The sequence below is a fragment of the Schistocerca serialis genome, chromosome 10 (genome assembly GCF_023864345.2).
Source record: "Schistocerca serialis cubense isolate TAMUIC-IGC-003099 chromosome 10, iqSchSeri2.2, whole genome shotgun sequence".
NCBI lineage: Eukaryota > Metazoa > Arthropoda > Insecta > Orthoptera > Acrididae > Schistocerca > Schistocerca serialis.
In genome coordinates this window covers 162,918,293-162,942,622 of record NC_064647.1, presented here as the reverse complement: position 1 = coordinate 162,942,622, position 24,330 = coordinate 162,918,293, and the positions used below count along the sequence as shown (strand labels likewise).

At 37.8% G+C, this 24,330-nt stretch overlaps 2 long non-coding RNA genes across 3 annotated transcripts; both read right to left on the bottom strand.

The window, feature by feature from the left end:
- Positions 1-2,478: 2,478 nt before the first annotated feature.
- On the bottom strand, positions 2,479-5,190 carry LOC126424900 (uncharacterized). The gene is made up of 2 exons (XR_007576227.1): positions 5,134-5,190; positions 2,479-5,038 (listed from the first exon to the last, which is right to left on the bottom strand). It is a non-coding gene; the product is annotated as an uncharacterized LOC126424900 (long non-coding RNA).
- A 137-nt stretch (positions 5,191-5,327) lies between these two features.
- Positions 5,328-6,066, bottom strand: LOC126424901 (uncharacterized). 2 transcript variants are annotated; one of them, XR_007576228.1, is made up of 3 exons: positions 5,722-6,066; positions 5,571-5,643; positions 5,328-5,398 (listed from the first exon to the last, which is right to left on the bottom strand). It is a non-coding gene; the product is annotated as an uncharacterized LOC126424901 (long non-coding RNA). The 2 variants fall into 2 exon arrangements; XR_007576229.1 differs by having other exon boundaries at positions 5,571-5,640.
- Positions 6,067-24,330: the final 18,264 nt, after the last annotated feature.

Here is a 24,330-nt window from a genome sequence, read left to right as displayed (position 1 = left end):
TTAGAATGGTGTCAGATGTAGGAGACACAAATGTAAAAAAGTTAACATACTTTTATTCTGTTATGTCATGAGGGATCATATTCTGGGGTAACTCATCAACGGAGCAAAAGTTTTTAGCATGTAAAAGCGTGTAGGCCTAATAAAAATCGTTTGTGGTATAAATAAAAGAACACCATGTTCTGTTCAAGGAACTTGATATTCTAACCACCACTTTATAGTATAATAAAATTTGTTGCAAGTATTTCCAACCAATAGCACAATACATAGTATTAATACTAGGAATAAGAACAGCTACCTACATAAAGATCTAAAATCACTTACCTTGGACCAGAAAGGGGTTCAATATTCAAGAACACACATTTTCAATAAACTGACAGCAACCATTAAAAACTTGGTGTCAGATAAAGCACGGTTTACTGAGAGTTTGAAAGACTTTTTGATAGGCAACTCCTACTCTATAGATGAATATCTTAACAGGGACTGTTAGACCAGCTTAAATAAAAATTCTGTTACCAGCATATTTCAGTTTTGACAGCACTTGGTCACAACAGTCAAGATCAGGTATTCTGTGTGTGATAAATTTATTAAATGTGCATAACTATGTTTTGTTCTGGCAGTGTATTAATACTGTACATATTAGCAACTCCAGTTTACTGCAATATATTCACATATTTTGACAATCTCGTGGCAGATGATGATGATGGTGGTAAGTATTATATTCAAATGCTTTATGTTATACTTTGACATGTTGCACATCCATGAGAATCATCTCATTTTTGGGTCCCTGGGACAAAAACAAGTTAATCTAATCTACAGTGAGGGTTTTGATTTTGTGGTGGGAGAATGACTAATGCGTATGTCCAAGCCTTCAGTTTGTTGTGTATCTCTCATGTTTGGCATTATTGTATACAGAATTCCAGTTCTGAATGATTAACATCTCATAAGGCTTAATGTATCAGATGTCATTACAATACATTTTCACTCGTTTATACAATTCTTCTTTGGATATCCAGGTTGTGAGAGTATGAATAAATGGTATTGTGTAGGTAATACAAATTTGTAGTAAGTTTTCAGAAATTTGATCTTGACTGTTGCAGTAAAGTGCTGTCAAAACTGAAATAATACTTTTTACTTAAGTTACTCTACCAGACCCTGTTAAAATATTGATCTACAGGAAATACAAAATTTCCTTTCCTGGGGAATGTTTTACCTGTGGATTCCACATTTTGCTTTTCATCTGTCTCACACGAGGCAATAACACGAATCCTTTCGAAACACTTCATATGTCAATGCCAGCTGCCTGCTTTGATCTTTTTGCAGTTTAATATCGTGACAGTTAACTGTCTGAATAGGTAAGACTAATTCATGAACAAGACAAGATGAGCACTCAAAATGAAGGGCTAAGTCTTGCATATAACAACCTCAACGTAGCAATGAGTGCACCTAACAGTGTTTTTCAGTGTTGCTTAACATAATAGAAAATAAACTGACTTGAGCTCTTTGAAAACAAAAAAGCATATTTTATTCAAAAATGTTCATGTAGTATGCACAAGTGCCAATAGGCCCAAATGTAAGTAAATCTATACTTTTATTTAAATACACTGACGTGATTATTGTAAGCATATTGTATTCATGCCAAATATACCTCTGTGAAATGCTTCAATTGCAAGACATACGTTTGAAGTGTACACTGGACAATGTTCCTGCATAAAAGTGATATGCTCCAAACTATGTATAAAATGTTTGAGTCAATGGCCAAAAACTAATTAAATGAAAAAAAAGCCTATTTGCAATGGATGTGTACAAATTGAGGAAACTCATTTTTCTCTCACTAATGCCACAAAGCTAAGTCTCACCAAATTACTTAAGTTTCTTTTTATTCAAGTTGACCTGATACAGCACTGGCACTTTTTCATCATGATGCTACCAAGCATTAGTGATGGGGTATGCTTGGAGAAGATACTCAACTATGTTCCATTTTTAGATCACCGCCAATACTCAAGGCATTTCAGTAAGTTTAAAATCCCTAGAAAGTATTAACATGTTGCATACACACTACTACACTTAATAGCTTTCCATACTATGTATGAGACAGCAAGTATTTGTGCTCACAGTAGTGCCACAAATTGACATTTCTTGAGAAGGTAGATGTGATACATGTATCACTTGAGATGAGTTTCCTATCCTGCCCCAAAATTAAAATATATTCTTACAAGATTACTGCACAGCTGTTTAATTTCTGTATGTTCTATGTAAGACACCTATGTTCATGAGAATTAACTGCAATATATCACCTCAACAAAGACATATTACCATGCCACATGATTACCATATTTGTACATAAAATATATCCTAAAATGGTAGTAAGTGCTCGTCTTTGAGCTCATGGGTTTTCAACAAATTACTTAAGAGTACAGGGAACAAAAGGAAGGAAGATAAGTTAAAACAAAAAAAAATGGTAACCAACACAAATGTATGTACATGTGAGATCAATTTTATTCTGACTTTTCCACAATGATATGGAACACTTAAAACATTGCAGCATTATAAATAAAGAGAATGAATAAATAGTTAACATGTCAGAGACTGAGCAGAAACTCAGATTGGAAATGGCAGGTAATCTGCCATGGCCTATTCAGTGGAACCAACAAATGTATTTGCCTAAAGGAATTTAGGGAACCCACATAAAATGTAAATCAGGATGTTCAAACAGGCGAAGGATCCCAATGCACCTGAATGCAAATTCGGTGCCATAACCATTCTGCAATTTTCTCAGTAATTTAACATGCGACCACAAATACAAATCTATAAACTTTTTTTATTTCATCCAAGAATATCTCAACATAATACAACAAACATCAATAATTCAAAATATGGGTATACACACAATGTTTAAAGGATCTCTTTAAGGTTGGGACAGGTGGTCAGCTGTGGCCTTGATGAAGGAATCATCCTGGCATTTGCCTTAGCGATCCAGGAAAACCCGAATCAGGATGGCCAGACAGAGGGAACCCCATCCTCCCGAATATGAGGTCAGTGCTGTTAATAGCTACACTGCCTCATTCGGTTGTTACCTATTATACAATGTTCTGATTTACTTGAAAATAGATCTTACCACTAGCAAAAATAATGATTAAATATATACACAATTACATATGCAATTACACTTTAACATTTTTCTTTATCACTTTACACAAACAGACCACACAACACTTTGTTCACGGAACTTCAATAAACTGCCAGAGGCTGCTTCAGTAGTTGCTGCATATATGAGAAGTTATCTGAAACAGAAGAGCAGGAAACAAACAGCAGAAATATCCTTGTCTAAAAACACTTTAGAAACAACATAAAAACTTGCAGCAACTACTTAGCTGACTCACATTAGTAGTAAACATATTCACTTAAGGCATGTCTAGCAATTAATTTAATATGTTCTTCAAACTTCTATATGTATGCTGATAACACTACACTGTAGAGTGTGACCACAATGAAACTAACAATGTAAGGGATATCTTTTACACATATTCTGGGATGTTAACATCTGAATAGCTGTTCTCTGCAAAACACTGTTTTTTATGGTTGGAGGGTCCAGCATGTGAAGCAAGATACTGAAACTTGTTAAAGACTTACTGAAATTTATCTTTTGATGCAGTTTTAGATTTGAAGTTAACATTTAAATACCTCAGATAATGACTGACTTTTTCAGTAAACAAAATGTCCATGAAAGCCTCTAATAATTCCATGTCCCACAATGTAATTTCATTTTTTAAAGAGTGGAGCCCCTCCACACTGCCACTAGCAAAAGTTCTACAATCACCTCTGCATTGATTAGTTTTTTAATCAATACAGGTCCATCAGGAGATAGAAAATGGACGAAAAATGTAACAAGAATTGAGATTTTAAGGGCGGAGGGCAAAACATGTCATGGCAAGCACCAAGGGGAAAAAATCCTCCACAACTGTTGGACAGGTATTAAGAGCAGTAGTGGATATCTTGCTGTCTGCAGCAGATCATGCAAGGGTAGGTCACATTAGTAAGTGGGTACCATGCAGTTTGATACTAGTGTTATAACCACCTGCACATCAGTACAAATGCATGTTGGAGCACATCAGGCTACAGTGGGAAAGGCCAGTTGCACCATTTCTGTACTCCAACCTACTTACATTTAATGCCCGATTTAATAAAAATTATACTCTTCCATTTATGGCACCCTTTCTAGAATACAAACTAGCAAAATTATGAGAATTTGTTGTGTTCCACCACAAAGATAGGAAAACTTCTGTGTTTTGCAAATGAAATTTAGTATTGAGCACAAGAGGTTTCACCAACTCACGTTTGGCATTTTCAGTGGTATTCCTTTCAGTCCTATTCAAAGAAACCATTTCTTCCAGTAAATATTTCTCAGCAGGTAACCTATACTGCAAGTCTGCCAGGGCTGAAGTGTTGTTGTTATTACAATAAGACAATTTCAGTTAACATCTGAGGAAAATAGCAGCATATATTAACAATAATATACGGATTAGTGTTAACACACATGAAACTGATGTCAGTATCATTTTAAGAAACTTGAAATTCAAAATAATTGAATGTCAGAATGGGTGCTACAGCTAACAATTTTTAAGTAAAGCAGAAAACAAAATGCTACTGTACTTACAAACTTTGAGGTGCCACATGCCTTGACACAGACTACCAATAACCCACAAGAATTTTTGACATCTCATGCCTCACAGGTACTTAACTGGATTGCAATCTGATGATTGCTGCTATCAACATGAAAGATAATATAGTTGTATCCAGAGACCAAATTTCAAAGCCGATACTGAAATTAAGTTCTAAGTTACAAATTCCAGTATTTACATATACATCACTGGTAATCCATTCACGTGTCTTAACATTAAACTCAGTGCAAATGTACCTCCGTTTTAAGTGAAAGGTCAAGTTTGTCATTCTATGCAAAACACTATTACCTCATACTTCTAGTTTGCCTCTATAGGACTGTGTAACATTTGCTGCTGCTGGAAGACTATCGGAGCCATAACTGGAACAAAGAGCTCAGAGTTACCACCTGCTAATATAAACAAACTTCAATTTTAAACTGAAGGTGAAATATGTCATATGTATTCAAACCACTACCACATTATTCTTCAAGCTTCTCGCATTATGGCTGTGTGACGTCTGCTGCTGCTGCTGCTGCTGACTTCTGGAGCTGTAACAGGAACAAAGAGCTTTGAGTTACCATTTGCCAGTTTACTCTTAAGGACTGTAACTGTACCTTCATTTTAAGTGAAAGGTGAAATTTGCCAAATGTGTATCCAAACCACTAGTACCTTATTCTTAAAGGTTTCCATTTTATAACTGTGTGACATCTGCTGCTGGTGACTGACTTCTGGAGCTATAACTGGAACAAAGTGCTCTGACTTACTGACTGACAATATACATTAAACACTTCAACACAAAACTACTAGTACTCTTTTAATGTAGCATAACAAATATATGCTATGCCCTACAGTTATATCTCCATTTTAAGGGAGAGATCAAATCTGCCAAAAATGTACCCAAACTAGAATTACCTTACTGTTATAATATCCCAAGTATAAAACGGAGACTCATCTGCTGGTGTTGGTGTGCCTCTCGAATCCACTACTGAAACAAAAATCTGAGATAAGAAAAGTATATTTTGGGACCAGTAATCTTTCATTAAATACAATACATAACACGTACCCTGTAACAGGAAATTCAGGAGTTAGTACTGTTCATATTTAGAAATATAAGTTTTTCAACTTTGGACGCCTTCAGCCGTGTTTGCCTTTCATTTATAATTATACCAGTTTTAGAAAATATTCTTTCGCATGGCACAGAAGTGGCCACTATATTGAATTTTTCCCTCACCACTTTAGAAATATTTGGGAAAATATATTGATTTTCACGCCACCATGCCAGTGGATCCTCACTTCTACTAATAACTGGGCTGTCCATGTACTTCCACAATAGCAGCTGACTGACGAGTGCCCTGGGGCTGTGTTGATTTTACAATTGCATCATAGACACTCCATACTGACAAGGGATCAGTGGACGTGCATCTCGCGGGCCCCGAGGAATCGCTTCATGACGTCATCAGTAAGGCTGAAAGCGTGACAGCGCTGCCTGGTGACTAGACCGGTAAACAACTCTGTTGACGGAAGTGACGTCACACGTTGGCCACAGCGTTTGTACAGACTTGCCATCAGCTATTGTTTTGGAACGTCAAATCAATCCAGATTGTTTGAATGAAGCTTCCATTAACAGAATTAAATGTAGAAAGAAGGTTTGAATGCGAATAATCTGGATTATGGTGACACAATAATCCGCAGCATAGTCAAAGTTACACATTAGAGTCTTACGTGATTGATTGAAGCCAACTGATAACAAATTATTGGTCGAAAGGCAGAGTGATTTATAGCATAACACATATTACGCATTGAGGACAATGTGTATAAATGTTTTTAACGCATGAACTGCAGCTTACTGATGTAGGCCAACTATCACTGAGACATTTGCAGCACGAATTTGTCTTTGAACCCGCAAATGCGGAAAAACGAATCAAATTTGGTAAAGGATACGTAGTGGAACGCCCATTGCATTTTTCCAGTTTGTGTACGATATCTGTAAATAATATGCATCAAAACACATCGGATGATTGTTCATTTTCTAATATATGTTTTTTGGGGATGACCCAGTAGTTTTATTTTTTTATTATGAGAAATGCATTAAATGTGGGAAAGTGCATTTAAATACGCCGCAAACAAATATTAGGCAAAGCCACACGTCTGTCTGTTATCACAACCGTTATTTCTCATTCGCTGTGTTCCACAACTGTCGACGAAATTATCGCTTTTCAACCTAATGTAGACCTCAGACTATGCTACAAATAGTTATTACTCCAGCCAAGGTTTCTAGGGAAAGGGGGGGAAGGGGGCGAAATCCAGTTTAGTGCTCTAGACCAGATATGTGCTCTTGCCCAGTATGTGTTACCGATATGCTTAAATTTTGATCGCTGTTTTTCTGTAAACAGACAGCTATATGCCAATCACATCTCCTTGTATGTAGTTTCTCAAAAATCCAGTTTATGTGATCTTAAGATAAAAAGAGCTCAATGAGGGAATATTAATAGATCTAAGCAGTGAGCCTACTGACATCTCAAAATTGTAAGACTGCTATAGATGCAAGTCACTGATTGTCAGAGTGTATCAGTGGGACATAACATTTGAAGTAAATCACAAAGCTTAGGTTAGTTCAACTATTACTTCTTAATGTAGTAGGCAGTCACAATTTTCTTCCGTATTTTGATGTACATACATACTACACAAGCAACCAAATGGTACCTGGTGGAGGGTACCTTGTACCACTACAAATCATTTTCTTTCCTGTTCCACTCGCAAACAGAGAGAGGGAAGAAAGGCTATATACCATCCGAGCCCAGATTTCTCATGCCTTCTAAATTTTCTCAATAGTGTTGTACAAAAAGAACATTATTTTCCCTCCAGGGATTCTCACATGTGTTTGCCAAGCATCTTCATTATACTCACACATAGTTTGAAATTACTGGTAACCTATATAGCATCCAGACTCTGAGTTGCTTCAATGTGTTGCTTAAATCTGACCTGGATCACATAATTGTTCTATACGGGTGGTGTAAGTGATCTTCCCCTCATTTCCAGTCACAAACTATATTCATCTTCCCAGAGGAAGGAAGTAACAACCCTGAAAGCTAGAAAGGTTGGTTTTTTTTTTTAAGTGCTGTTTTTCTCTCATACTTTGTACAAGTCATTTCATAATTTTACAATGACTACTGTCAGCTGTACATATAATGGTAACATTAAAATCCTGTTAATTTGAACCTTGGTGTTAACATTAACTAGAAATTGCATTCGTGAGTCGAAACTTTATGTTTAATTATAATTATAGAAGGAGAAGCTAATAAAATGTTTTTTTTTAATTTGTATTTTTTTATTACCTTAGGATTTTCAGTTTTCTGCCTGATGTCTAGCAGCAACCTGTTAAAGACTTTCAATCAGAATGTGATATTCCATTCTGAATCGTAGGCAGGGATGTATAGTCTACATGGACATTGTTTTTACTTCCAGTATTTTGCAAGTTCATTTCACTGAACAGAGTAAAATTACCCCTATTATGAACAACAAATACTATTAGGGAGTAAATATGTTGACATGTAAGTGAAAGACTCCAAAGGGCCCTGAAAAAAGACTTCTGTAAGAAGCTGCACTATCAATTTTACACAATAATTTTACTCACATGGATAAAAAGTTTTGTTAACTTGCCACATCAGATTTGAATAAAATCGCAAGCTTTTCATAGCAGCCTCCATCACCGTCACCAGTAATGATACTGGTGTGGTGTACTATAGCAGCACATTAAAAGTGAAACTTCCTGGCAGATTAAAACTCTGTTCCCGACCGAGACTCGAACTCGGGACCTTTGCCTTTCGCGAGCAAGTGCTCTACCATCTGAGCTACCGAAGCACAACTCACGCTCGGTACCCACAGCTTTACTCTCTGCCAGTATCTCGTCTCCTACCTTCCAAACTTTACAGAAGCTCTCCTGCGAACCTTGCAGAACTAGCACTCCTGAAAGAAAGGATATAGCAGAGACATGGCTTAGCCACAGCCTGGGGGATGTTTCTCATTCTGGAAACATTAAAAGTGTTTCAATTGAATTGATTCTGCATTATTTCTCTTCCTCATGTCCTTGACATTAATGCTACCAAGTTGTGTTCTTGTACTGTAATTAGTTTCCATGTTATAACATGTTAAATATAGAAAGTTTAACTGTAACCAGGCAGTAGTTTTCTTTGATGACAATATCAGTTCCAGTGCACAACTGAATTTCAAAATCTGTCTTGTGGGGTGCAAATCCATTACTGCTGCTATCTTGTGCTGACAATGAGATGACTTTCATAGAAATACTGAATTATTTCATTTGTAATACAGTTTCATAGTTTTTGTAGTTGCTCATGACCTTTACACGTGCATGCAATAGATGTAGCATCAGCATACAGAACTATCCTTGAATTTAGGGAGCAGTGTTTTGTCATTTACATAAACCGACAAAAGAAAGTATCCCAGTACTAAGTCCTGGGTACCCTGTATTACATATCAGTAATGTTAGATCAGTGTATGCCACTCGCCATTCTTAAGAGTGAAAACTGATTTGTGTTAGATAAGGTTTTATTAAACTGTGAACAATTATCAGTATTATTACCCAGCCGTTTTCCCAGAGTATCTACCATCTCTCTCTACAAGCAATTGATAGAGATTAGCTTTCCCATCTATAGCTTATCGCAGAAAGTTCAGTAACACCTTCAACATGTAAGGAATTGAGCACCAACTATTGGCACTTTTGCAACATCATCATAAGGTTTGATGTCCCTATTGAAAGACGAGCAGAAATTTTTTGTTAATTGGTGCATAATAAGGTTCTTTTTTGGTATACCAGTGCTCAGTAATAACTGAAACATCTGGTTTATTAAAACATGCTATTATGTCCAAATCATTGTGCTTACTTCCTAGGCTCGTAAAGTTTTGGAAGATGATCTTTGTTCGCAGGTTGCATTGTCACCACATGTTTTTTCTTTTTTCTTTTTTTGTTTGTAACCATAAATATCCTCATTAAGTAAATCAGATGTACTTGTCAAACTGGGAAGAGGACACAAAAAGGTCACACATGTACAAAATAATAATAAAAGGAAAGATTCAAAATGAGTTTCTTACAGCAAAATGTAAAACTTAATTGTTTTTGGATATGTTACTTACTTATATCCTTCATTCAAAAACTTAAGAAGGCTGTTAGTTTAGTGTCTTCAAGGCGTAGTGCTGTTTCACTGAGCATCGCAACAATCAAGCCTGAGATAGTAGTGTACTATGATACTACCTACGAAGAAATTGATGCACTGGATGCGAAGTGCACTGTTTAGTCTACCCAGCAGGTGTTCCAGAAGATGGCCCTGCTCTATTCTATAGCATCATGAATATTTGTGTGGTATACACATTAGTGATATATTCATCACTGACAGAAAATTTAATAACCACATTTTTCCTTCAAGTTTCTGAAATGGCAGTTGATGAGATCATATCTGAAGACACAGCTATCAACCCACACTTTCAGCATGAAGTAGGACTACAATTACCAGAATTCTGAAATGTGGATCTAGTAAACCTAGAGTTGCCCTAGGAAAATAAGTAAGATGTGACATGTGTCCCAGATCAAAGATGAGAAAATGAAAGGTTGCTGTATTAGTTATAGCACACAAATATGCAGTGACTAAGAAGTGTGAAATGACTGTGTTCAAAGCTATGTAGACTTGTTTAATTCCTGGTTTAAGTCATTCACATTATTTCATTGCTGTGTTTCCTGCTGCCATCCATTAATACCAGAATGTCAACAACTACTTTGTTACTTCAAAATCTTCTACATGTTCACTGTGGCTGACACATAGGTCAATAAGAGCTACTAGCCACGAGCTTTTAAGTGTCAGCTGCAGTGAATGTGCAAAACAAGAAAATTTTTGCTATTTAATTTAAAGTCCTATTCAGCTTCCTTTTTCAGGGGTGTTTATTTTTAAATATTAAAACTGATGAGAGTTTCATTACAAGACGCCTATTTTTGAAATCTGGATGACATCATCCCAGCACTGCAACAAAATATGCACCATACACAACAGGTTCAATGTAATCTCTCCTCTCCACAAATTGGCACCTCAGATGTGTTATATGTCATATACAGGGTGTTTCAAAAATGACCGGTATATTTGAAACGGCAATAAAAACTAAACGAGCAGCGATAGAAATACACCGTTTGTTGCAATATGCTTGGGACAACAGTACATTTTCAGGCGGACAAACTTTCGAAATTACAGTAGTTACAATTTTCAACAACAGATGGCGCTGCAAGTGATGTGAAAGATATAGAAGACAACGCAGTCTGTGGGTGCGCCATTCTGTACGTCGTCTTTCTGCTGTAAGCGTGTGCTGTTCACAACGTGCAAGTGTGCTGTAGACAACATGGTTTATTCCTTAGAACAGAGGATTTTTCTGGTGTTGGAATTCCACCGCCTAGAACACAGTGTTGTTGCAACAAGACGAAGTTTTCAACGGAGGTTTAATGTAACCAAAGGACCGGAAAGCGATACAGTAAAGGATCCGTTTGAAAAACCTGGACGGCTTCGTCAATAAACAGAACTGGCGCATATGGGGAACCGAAAAGCCCCATGTTGCAGTCCAATTGTCCCTGCATCCTCAAAAAGTACTGGTCTGGGCCGACATTTCTTCCAAAGGAATCATTGGCCCATTTTTCAGATCCAAAACGATTACTGCATCATGCTATCTGGACATTCTTCGTGAATTTGTGGCGGTACAAACTGCCTTAGACGACACTGCGAACACCTCGTGGTTTATGCAAGATGGTGCCCGGCCACATCGCACGGCCGACGTCTTTAATTTCCTGAATGAATATTTCGATGATCGTGTGATTGCTTTGGGTTATCCGAAACATACAGGAGGCGGCGTGGATTGGCCTCCCTGTTCGCCAGACATGAACCCCTGTGACTTCTTTCTGTGGGGACACTTGAAAGACCAGGTGTACCACCAGAATCCAGAAACAATTGAACAGCTGAAGCAGTACATCTCATCTGCATGTGAAGCCATTCCGCCAGACACGTTGTCAATGGTTTCGGGTAATTTCATTCAGAGACTACGCCATATTATTGCTATGCATGGTGGACATGTGGAAAATATCGTACTATAGAGTTTCCCAGACCGCAGCGCCATCTGTTGTTGAAAATTGTAACTACTGTAATTTCGAAAGTTTGTCTGCCTGAAAATGTACTGTTGTCCCAAGCATATTGCAACAAACGGTGTATTTCTATCGCTGCCCGTTTAGTTTTTATTGCCGTTTCAAATATACCGTTCGTTTTTGAAACACCCTGTATATGTTATACATCATATAATACTACAGTTAATTTTCCATATATCTGAGCAAAACGAGTTATTGTGTGTCCATGTTTATCTCATCTAGGCATTGCATCTTTCCCTTAACTTCAGTATGCTTTACAATAAAATTTGTATGAACAGTTTTCTGCGTAAATAACCTATTCTACAGCTAATGCTTGTGTAACCCAATGTGCCATTCAGGTGGGTTTACTAGTGTGTCAATATAATTGTCAGGTTTGGTTTGAAAGGGGTTCTTGAAATATATTCCCACATAAATTTTTATCTATTCTCGGTTGCAAAATATATTTCACACTGTCAGTGCCATTTCAATGCAAAGATTTTAAATCATGCTGGGGAATATACCAATAACACAGTTGCAGCATACCTCAGAAATTTAATTTTAGTTGCTTCAACCAATGACAATTACGGACCAAGTCTTGCACTGCCCTGTTTTGTGTATTAACCCGTTGGCTGGCATGAAGGTGCCGGTGGTCACAGCAGATTGCTCTGCTGGTAACAACCAGGTATCAGCAATTTTACCGAGGAAAAATATTTACTTATATTTGATATCCCTTACCATTTCAAGACAATTTTTCGGTTTGCGGTATTTTTATTTAAATGACTACAAAGTTATTCATGAATTCAGTTTTAGATACATATTTAACATAGTATATTTAACTGTGTAAAGGATAATTCCTGAAACAGTAATTAGCATTCTAGCTGTATCTTTTTAGCCAAGGCTGTACAGATGCATATACTTCACACTAGTTCCTAAACGACTGCTTAACAAATATGTCTCCGCAATATCCTTTCTTTCAGGAGTGCTATTTCTGCAAGGTTCGCAGGAGAGCTTCTGTTAAGTTTGGAAGGTAGGAGACGAGGTACTGGCAGAAGTAAAGCTGTGAGTACCGGGCGTGAGTCGTGCTTCGGTAGCTCAGTTGGTAGAGCACTTGCCCGCGAAAGGCAAAGGTCCCGAGTTCGAGTCTCGGTCGGGCACACAGTTTTAATCTGCCAGGAAGTTTCATATCAGCGCACACTCCGCTGCAGAGTGGGAATCTCATTCTGGACTGCTTAACACATTGACTACCATGCTGCTGACAGCAGAGCAGCACACTTAATGCTAAATTCCAGACCTAATCATGTCAGGGCCAAGAAATGCAGAAGATTATCTCTCAGGGAGTACTATAATCTAATAATGTAAACTTATAACTAGAAAGGCCATTTCCAATTACGTCTACCAAGCAAATTATGCTTTGAGTCAGTGATTTCTTTTGCCATAACTGACTAGTGAACACGCATGCCATAGGATGGTGAATATTTATACTTTGCCTGTGAGAAGCAGCTACGCACATAGTCCAATTTATGTTGAAATTATCACCTGGGTATTTTAATTAAATTTGGTCACACACACACACACACTGCATTAATTTCTTTATTAACAATGCTCGGATTTCCACATCACCATAGAGGTACCAAGCTTGATGCGCTACTCGTTTTTTTACATGGCGAGTTTCCCCAGTAGGCCTATAAACCATGAAACAGACAAAAAGCTACTTCTCACTGTCTTCTCTTCTTTGGATTTTCACTTCAGAAACTGAAACATCCATTACAAAAACAGATTACATCACTCACAAATCTGGATTCAGTCATTGAAATTCATACCTATTTTACTGTAAAAAAATACTGACTGTGATGAATGATGTAATTTTGAACATTCAAATGTGCAGGTTACTGACGTTAGAATACAGTTACTACACACTTTTTGATCAGGAAAAAGTTACGATGATTGCAACTTAAATACCGAAGCCATTTCTTATGAGAATACACCATTACCACAAATAATAGATGCATTGAAAGAAACTTTACTGGGTAACATAATGCATCAGAATACTATAGGCAGAAAGAATGAAATTTCTGTAGATTTACCATACACTTTACTTTTCTTGAGCATTATAAGATTACTAACGGAAGTTACTTACCGTCCATTATCTGGAATATAAACTATCCCTTCTCCTCTGCAAACATCTGCTTTTGCAGCAAGTATTATCAATTTTTTTCCGTGATTGAAAAGCTTTAACGCACACAAATCACAATACCCGCCATTATACACACACACACACCCACAATGCATTAGCATGTCATGTTCAAAGAATATCCGCGTTTCGAAAACTACCAGCGATATCGGCTAGCGTGAGAGACGACGTCATGTCATGATGTGACGTCATGATTCCTCGGGGCCCGCGAGACGCTTCTATCAGTGGTGGTTGAAGTTGACACAGTTTCATGGCTCTGACCTGTGTTTGTCAGTCTTCTGTCGCCCATCTTTTGTGCTACTAGTTCAATAAGCTGTTTCTTTGCATTATCTGCTGCCAATCGGCTTTCAAACACAAGAGATTTAAAGCGTGGATCTAGTAGAGTGGCTACACCTATAGACTTGCTCATCTCTACATTGTGGAAACGGTCCTTTAGGCCTTTTGTTAATTCTTCAATGATAGTCCTTGTCACACTGTTAAATGGCCTTTTCTAAAGTTCTGCACACATTGATAATAATCCCCTTGTCAGAACAATAACCTGAAAATTGGAATAAGTTCAATATAACACAAACAGTACAATATCTCAGAAATGATTATGCCATAATACCACAGCTAACATTTTAGCAAGAAAAAAGCTGCTTAACTTACTTGGCTGCCAGTAGGATATGACTCAGCACTAAGCTGTGTTGAAACCTGTGCAAATGGCTTCAACACAGAGCAGAGTTCTGAGCAGATGTTCCATTCCTCGTCTGTCAGTTGTTCAAAATCAACTGTGAATAGTACAAGTGAAGTCTTCACTGCATCTTTAATTTCAACTATTCGCTCCAACATACACAGAGTAGAGTTCCACCTTGTTGGCACCTCCTGCACCAGTTTTTTTTAACATGACCTGCCCCATTATTTTATTGGTATGTCAGCAGTCTTTCTGTTGCATTGCAGCTTCTCTTGAAGAATGCTAAAATAGTTTTCACTTTCTACTGAATTGACACAAAATGTTTTAGTGCATTCTGCACAATAAGATTTAGTGTATGTGCATAGCACCCAAAGTGTTTCCACTGTAAAATGGATACTGCATTTTTAATATTTGGTGCATTATCCGTCACAACCAGCAAAACTTTGTCTGTCAGCCTGAAGTTATCTGTCGTGCCTATTAGAGATGCCGACAGATTCGAAGCAGTATGTGCACCAGAGAATTGGGAACATCCTAACAACACAGATTGCAAGGTGAAATCTTCAGACACAAAATGCCCTGTCACCGCCATGTAACCTTCATTTGCTGCCGATGTCCAGCAATCTGTGGTCAAACAAACTGTCTTCACAGCTGACAGTTTGTCTACCACTTTCTCCTTTGTTGCTGTGTATGCTGCTTGCAGCATTACATCTGAAATATGCTTCCTGCTTGGTAACTCATAACCAGGATTAAGGGCCCGCACAAAACCCCGAATCTTCAACAACTGAAAATGGTTGGAAGTCTTTAGTGAACAGCTGAAGAAGAGAGGTACGATGTCATAGAACTTTGAACACCTTGCTGCATTGAGGGGGCTGGAGCAGCTCGCTCCTCTTCCACACTACTGGTGCCAAGGATCACCTCTACAGGAAGGGTTTCACCTACAGAAAAATAGGTTTCATATCAGCATAAGCACAATAGAAATGATGCCATATTTTTGGTGATATATATATATATTACAATGTTTGCGTACAGTATTCTACATGGTACTTGCAGCTTGAATATTTACTTCATACAAGTTGACAATTGACTCAGTTTTAGTAATGACTATAGCTTCAAGTTTCTTCTTTAATCCTAGCAACACCAACACATTTTCAATAATGTGTATTGGGGGGAAGGGAGGGTATTGTATTTCCACCCTAAAAACATATCTTAATTGTTGTTGACATATCATATTTTAAACAAATACTGATGTATAAGTAGGGCCCTGAACTTCAAAATATTCAATATGACTGTCACTGTGGAAAGTCACATGTACTATTAACGTGTCAAATTTTTGGGTTAAGTTTAACCACAAAATTTAAAACATTTATGGAATTCAGTTGAAGACTCCATTAAAAACAATTATCCTTTTCAAAATTTTAAAATATGAAACAGTATCTAATTCCCCCCCCCCTTCCCCCCCCCCCCCCCCCCCCCCCCCCCCCCCCCGCTACGGTCGCAGGTTCAAATCCTGCCTCGGGCATGGATGTGTGTGATGTCCTTAGGTTCGTTAGGTTTAAGTAGTTCTAAGTTCTAGGGGACTGATGACCTTAGAAGTTAAGTCCCATAGTGCTCAGAGCCGTTTTTTTGAAATAGCAGGATTCATATGAATATCTCGCCTGACGTTCAGAAAATTCACAAATCAAATCAGTGTTTAGTAAATTCACACTTCATTATTAATCATAAGTACCACTAGGGTGTAAATGGTTTAGGATGTAAGTATTAGAATTTCAATGTTAGAATGGACAGTTTTTAGATCTTAGCTGCACTGCTTAGAAAGAAAATGCTGTAGGACACACTGAATAAAAATATGCTGTTTTTATGGGCCAGTACAGCGAGAAAGATCTCTTGAGTGCAAAGCATGTAGTACTGGCCTTATAGGATTGAACCAAAAACATGCAAACTCTGAACAAATGTTCCAACAGTAATTAAGTTTCATTCTTGATAATGTAGTCCTGTTTTTTTGCCAATTGGCAGTCATTGCCTCTTCACTATTTCCTACCTGAGGCTAACTTAAGGTTCTTCACACAAGGTCAGGTGCTGATGCTACACCCATCTGCTTTGACCCGTAATGTCATGGTGAGCCTTGATGTTTTTGAGTCTTTGTGTTTGTAGGTTGTGTGTTGTTGTATTTGGTGGCTCTCTGTTGTGCTGTATGTTTGTTAGCGAGTAGTTTGACTTGAATTAAATTTCTCATGTTGGTATTTTGTAAGAATTTGTGCTGGCTTCCTGTTGAGTTACTTTGAATTTGCATATTTTAGCTGATGGATTCATTCTTGTGTTTGGAAATATTAGTGCCGTGCGTGGGTCGACTGAAGCGTCCGATATCACCGTTTAGCTTTGACCTGTGATGTAAGGCTGTTGTGTGTGACGTCATGATATCGCGGAGTTTGGTTTGTGAGTGTGGTGTGTTTGTAGGTGTCGTGTTGCGGTTCGTGGTGCCCTCTGGTGGTGTGTTTAGGGGTTTTGTGTTGTGTGGTGTAATGGGTTCATTTTGGTCTTACTTATTATAGTGGCTGGTTCGCATTTTGGCTGTTTAGAGTGGAATTGGTTTTAGTGAGTTAACAATTTAGTGGTTTTGTGTGAAAGTTATTGTAGTTCTATTCGCTGTAGGTTGTATGTTAATGTGAGTAAATGCATTTGTTGGTGGTCTTGTTAGGTATGGATATGACCGATAAAATAGTGTGCAACTCCATGCTATGATGTGCGCAACTCAGTTGGAGCTGATCAAATTTCCACAGCTTTTTGGGTTGATTGCGGAGGTGGTAAAGTGTGCTGTCTGTTGGAAGGAAATGACATTGGCAAAAGTTTAGGTGTCTCGGACCAGGGACGGTTATATGTGGCGGTGCCGTAGGGATAACACATGGCACTCCATACGTTATGGTTCCTGGTTCATGAAGTCTAGGTTGTGCATGCGCGAGATTGTGTTGTTGACATATTACTTTTGTTATAGATCCTCTCCAGGTTGCGCGCATGAGACTGGCATGAGAGGAGTGTGCTTGACTGTTTTCGTTTTGCCGTGAAGTATGTTCTGAGTTTATTAAGTACAGAGGGAAGTTGGGTGGGCCTGCGGTTTTTGTGGAGGTAGACGAATCGCAGTTTGGGAAAAGGAAGTATGGCAAGGGTAAGTCTGTGGTTGGCCTCTGGGTGTGTGGGGCTGTTGTACTGGGGGGTGGATGTGCGGAATGTGTTTTCAGGGTTGTGGAGGTTGAAGGTGGAATTAGTAGGTTTAATTGAGTTTATAGAACTGGGTTCCACTGTAGTTTCAGATGCTTTTTCTTCTTATAGGGGATTGGGTGAGAGGGGGTACAATCATTTAGTTGTTAACCATAGTTTAGAGTTTAAAAATTATAAGACGGGGGCTTGTACAAATACTATAGAGGGGATGTGGGGGGCCGTTAAGTCATTTCTTGGGAGGGGGAAGAGGCGCTCTTCCAACCTTCAGTCTCATATCGATGAGTACTGTTGGCAGAAGTGTGTCCGTGATGGCTATTGGGTTTTTTAAGGGCTATTAGTAAGATGTACAGGCCGAAGGTGGTTAGTTAGGGAGGTTTGGGTGAGTGGGGGGTGGGGGTTAGTTGTTACTATATAGGTCAAGAGAAGTGTTAGATTCCAATCTGTGGGACCAGGAGCTGCTGTTTACCTATACAGGTCAAGGGAAGTGTTAGATTCCAATCTGTGGGACCAGGAGCTGCTGTTGATCTATATAGGTCAGGGTGAATTGAAATTTGCAACACCATGTTTTAGAGTGGTTGGTTCCTTGTATCGTGGGCTTTGTTGGTGCTGTGTAGCTCAAGTGAAAATTGTGGTGAGTTTTGGCGTTCTGTATTGGTTACTGGAATTGAGGTCTTCATCTGAGATATGAGTCATGTGAAATTTACAACACCAGTAGTTTTCATTTTTATAATTTTTTTTGGGAATTTGGTGTGCTTGATTGCTGAATATTTGTTTTGCAGTGATGTCATTATTCTTACTGTCATTTATTTAGTTTGTCCTCTTCATTTGGTTGTTCATTCTATTGCTAGAGTTAAATACTTCACATGCTATTTATGTTTGTTCGCAGGTGTAATGAGTGATGTCGTGGTCACCATATTTTGTGTGTTTGAAATAGTGTACACAATGTTGATGGCATTACTGGTCAAAACAGGAAGGTGGAGTCATTACTTTATGCCAATCTACCTTTTATGATTGAGAAGTAGATCACTTTATATAAACTCATTTTGTTCTTCAGATATAGTTTCTGTTTTGATTAGTTAAAAATAATGCTGTGTTCCAAAGACCATTGGTCTGTTTCTATCAAGATGGTGTAGATTACTTTGTATTTACACTCTGTGTCTTTGTTTATGGCTATATACTGGCTATTTACAGGTTACCAGCTAGCTTATTGGCTGAAAAGTAATGATAATGAACATATTGGTCTCTGTCACTGCTCATGTTACTGTTACAGAATGTTTACATCTAGTTCCAAATAGCACAAGCAATCATCGTAGTCTTTTTATACCACAAGGTTTTTGCTAAATATCCATCTTTAGAGTAGAAGTTGACAGAAGAAGCAATTTCAGTTAAGATTTAAATTTTTTTAAAGGTTTACAGCAGCCAGTTGCCTTTGGTTTTATTCTTCAGTTTCTATTTGCCATGACTGGTTGTAAATTAACAAGTGATTTATCATCAGATGGTACATATTTATTGCATATTTGCAGCATTCTTGTGGCTCATGTAGTTATGGCAAGAGAACGAAACATATATGCACCAAATGTGGTTAGAAGTATTATGTACAGTTCACGCCTGGCCACAGTTGCGCAACTCCAACAAAGCTGCAAACATACAACTCCAACAAAGCTGCAAACATACAACTCCAACAAAGCTGCAAACATACAACACCAACAAAGCTGCAAACACGCAATATATATGTGCCATCTGATGATAGTGATTCAAAACTGGTCTTGGTAAATAAAGATTGAAAAATATTACAAAAGGTGTTGGACAGTAATTTCTGGACAGCTTAGTGGGACAATAATACAAAACTTTTGTGGCTATTGTTGAACGCTGTTGTGAACCTTTGGCAGATTTAGTGATAAACAATTATTGTGTTTTCTTCTAAATTTTGATTAAAATAACCTCTTGGTTGCCGACAGACAGCTATGGTGGCGCAGGGTTGTTTGTTATATGCATCATTCCACATACCTAGAATGAGCAGGAGCTGCACATGCAATGCAAATAGAACAAAACAAACTTTCAGATTACTTTTTTTGTTATCATTGTCAGCAGCAGTGGGAAGTATATCAGTGGGGGGCAACAGTTAGCTCTTGCCTTCCTGTGCATCGTACGGAAGCTGAGAAAGCTGAGTGTTGCCAAAAAAGTCAGTCGTTAGAACGGGCACATAGGTGTCAAGAAAGAACGACAGTTGGCTGACTCTTAGCCACTGCCACAATCACAGAGTTATTTTAATCAAGGTGTAGTGTGGTTGTGAAAAAATCAGTACAACCTGAAATTTGATCTGCACTATCAATACAAGACAGAAATATAACTTTTCTGTAAACTTTGTATCCTTAACTAGGATTTAACAAAGTTATGTACTATGGTATGATGATATTTGAGAAGCTCCCATCTAACATACAACAAGTAATTAGTTGTCTCAGCAAATTCAAAGGAAGATTTAAAACATATCTCATTAGTGACTCCTTCCGCTAATTATTTTAGTGCAAGGATTTGATTCCTTCTTTAGATGGATGGCAGGTAGTGTGTTGTAAACTGTCCTACATAATTACATATTTAGGTTACTGTTTTCTTTGAAAAAATACTTGATTAATGAAGTAAATATTAAGTTTCTTGTAAGACATTCGGAAATACGGAAGCGTCCGATCCCACCCGTCTGCTTTGACCCGTGACGTCACAAATATGGCGGAAACAAAAACAAACACACACACTTTCCACAAGAAGCCTAACGACACTAACGGAACAAGCGCGGGAAATGGGGTGTTTTGGGTGGGGGGCAAACTAAATATAAACAAATTTAGACGCCTTGCGTAGCTACAACGTGTAAGTGAAGACAGCCATGCATGAATATCCACCCACCTCCCCAGGGGTCGTAACCCCTGCAACCCATAGAAGATAAAGATGCTTCAGTAGCCGATTAGTGTTTTTTGCCTTTAAAAAAAAAATCTCACAGGATAGAACGAACAGATCAGAAAGATGAATATAATAAACTAAAACAGAAATTCGAGGAAACAGATAATTAAAATAAGTAATAAATGTTTTTAAATTTTAAAAAAAATCTCATGAGATAGAAGGAACAGACCAGAAAAGTAAATAAAATAAGATAAAACAGAACTGGAGACAGCCACACTCAAACCAAACTCCGCGCCGTCTTGATGTCACACACGACAACACCCTTACGTCACGGGTCAAAGCCGACACGTGGGATCGGACGCTTCTGTCAACCCAAACATTCTGCAGCTACCTAATATAACTGAAGTAGCAGCAGCTTTCTTTCTAATTCACTAGAACACATTTAACTGGCATAAACAGAACTAGCATTAAGCAGTATTGTGATAGTTTCTTGTTAATATAGTGTACAGCTTAGTTGTGGTTGTCTTTTGTTAATGTTTACCTTCACTTGCTCCCTGTAGGTTCACCTTCTTGGTGGTAGAGTAGAAGAAATTTCTATTCTTGTTCACCTTCTGGTGGGATGTACAGAATATGATGAATGAGTAAAATAAATTTCTATTCTTTTGAAATTGTCATGGTTTATTTAGTCAAACCATGTTAGTAAATGTATATAATGTGAAGGTGCTATTAGAATGCTTAATGCCTTGAACACACACCTACATAATGACTGTCGGTAAATCCATAGCATCACTATCTTCAACTGCCCAGTTGCAATGTGAATGCAATACATGATCAGATTAGCTGATTATATGTTCCACCTTTTAACAACTTAATATGTGTTCAAATGTAGGAGTTTTTACTCCTAGGTACTTCATTTGAAATTGATTTGCACCTCATTGGCGACAGCCTGGTGTATTCTACATACAAAATTCGTGTTACTGATTAGTATATACTTAATTCTTTTCTAATTTGACATCTAGTGGCGTTATTCTACTTATGTTTGTTCTTTCCATTACTGCCAGGTTCTATCAAAAAATATTCAATAATTCATTCAATATATCCTTAGTTAATTTTCAGAAGCCCATTGCAAATGCAGTACCACAACAGAGTGACTACAGGATTGCACAACCAAACGTTCTCTGCCACCACCCTATATTTTCTGGGATGATTATTAGGGATAGGCAACAGCCAGTACCCGAGATCATCACTTTTATTTTACCATCTGTGCCAAGTTAATGTGTCTGGTAATATATTAATGTTGTCACTGTGTGTGTGTGTGTGTGTGTGTGTGTGTGTGTGAGAGAGAGAGAGAGAGAGAGAGAGAGAGAGAGAGAGAGAGAGAGAGAGAGAGTGAGAGAGAGAGAGATAAAAAAGAAGAGGTACCAGTACTGTGACTTACCAGAGGTATCGGTATGTCATATCATCACAAATCGAGCACTGGTTATAACAACAAAAGCAGTTTGGTTTAAAATAGTTATGCCAGTAACTGTACCTGGATTGCTTTGTCTTCTCACAGCAATGGGGAAAAAAAGATTTATGTTTGACAGTATTATGAAAAGGATAGTTGCTACCCACAATATAGTGGAGTTGCTGATTCGCAGATAGGCACATCAAAAAGACTGTCAAACACAGCTTTTGGCTAAACAGGTCTTCATTAGATTTAGACAACACAACATGCTCAGACATGGCCACAGTCTCTGGCTGCTAAGGCAAGACTTTGAGCATCTTGCACTGCTACTCACATTCTGGCCTTGGCAGCTAGAGACTGTGGTCAGGTATGTGTGTTTGTGTTTATGCACACTGCCACTGCCACCTAAAGAAACTGATAAACAAAATTGTTCTTATGAATTTTTGGGCGGTGGAGGACGGGAGGGGGGGGGGGGGGGGGGTTGGAGGCAGAGGGGAAGGTCTGCACTGATCACATGGAAAAGTCTATCTTAGTATGTGTTAATTAAGAAATTCCAACCTATTCATGGATCTGCCATTGTAGATTTATCATTGAGTCAACATAGCAGAATTAAAAAATAATTTGAAAGTGATGAATGAAATCAAAATATTTTTTATTGGCTCTGCATGGGATCTGAACCCTGTCGCATTCACCTTTTTTGTTGTAATATATTTGGTTACACTGACGCAAAACTTTAGAAAGAGTACACAAGATGAAAGCTCCACGAGAACAAGACTGATGGAAAAAAGTAAGTTAACTGTTTAGTATTTCAGAAGTAATCACCATAGCTGTGAAAACATTTATGCCCCTGAGAGACAAGATGGTCAATCGCTTCATGAAAAAATGTTTGCGGTGTTCTATGAAACCATGATTGTACCCATTTGTGAACCAAAGGAATGGCCAAAAATATGGAAATCACTTGAGGAGAGATTGGGACTGTATGGAGATTGTGTAAAGGCTTCCCAGACAAAACTCTGTAGCATAGTTTAAGCAACCTGCCAATAAAATGCCTGCCAAGGCTGTATAGAGTATGTTGTAGAAGTTTCACTGGAAAACGCACATTCTCCATAAAGTCCCAATCTCTCCCCATGTGATTTCCATAATTTTAAAGCGCTGAAGAAAAGACATTCATGGCTGTCCCTTTGCTTCAGATAAAGAGGTGCGTGCCTGGTAACATTTTTCCACAAAGGCGTTGACCATTGTAAGGCAATTACAGTGGAATAAATGTGTTAACAGCTACGGCAAGTACTTCAGCATTAATGAATAGTTTACTTTTTTTTCCCATCTGTTTCATATTAATTTGACTGCCCTTGTATGCCACTCTCTTAAGTTTGCTTTTGTAGATATGTGTACTATGCACACAAGTGCTCTATTATTATTTTCCAGCATTTTATTTTTTTAAATACCATGCTCTCCTCAGAAACTTGCAGCTGTGTTCTGCGTTAAAGATATACCAAATTTGGTAGGTTTTCATAATCCAGCTAGATTATCTGCAGTGCTAAAGTAATCAGCAGTAGCTTCATAAACACTGATTCACAAGCACCATTTTGGATTTGAGAACTGGAGACTCACTTTTTTAAGGTAGGGACAGTAGAATGCATACTTCTATTGTACATATGAAGAACTTGAAACTTACAAAGTTGGAGTAACTGAATTTGCTATAAATCTACTCCTTAGATAACTTTCTTATTTCTTTTTTATATTTTGCTGGTAGTAGATGTACCACATTTACATAAAACACCAAAATTTCTATTTATGTGATGTTTCAGTAAAATTCATTATCTGTCAGTTTAACTGTATGTGTTCCTTTAAGAGAAATCTGTAATTTGCTTTATTCGGAAGCCATATGCTCAAGAACATATTGTGAACTAACAATTGTTTATTTCCAGAATGACATAAATTATTTGAAAGCCCTCATTTCACTCTATCAGTAAACATTTTATAATTTTTGAAAAGTCATTAACTAAAATGCTATTCATAATTAAAGCTTCCACCCCAGAAAATAATACAGTATATCCTTTCCTTAGACCATTTTGAAAAAGATAAGTT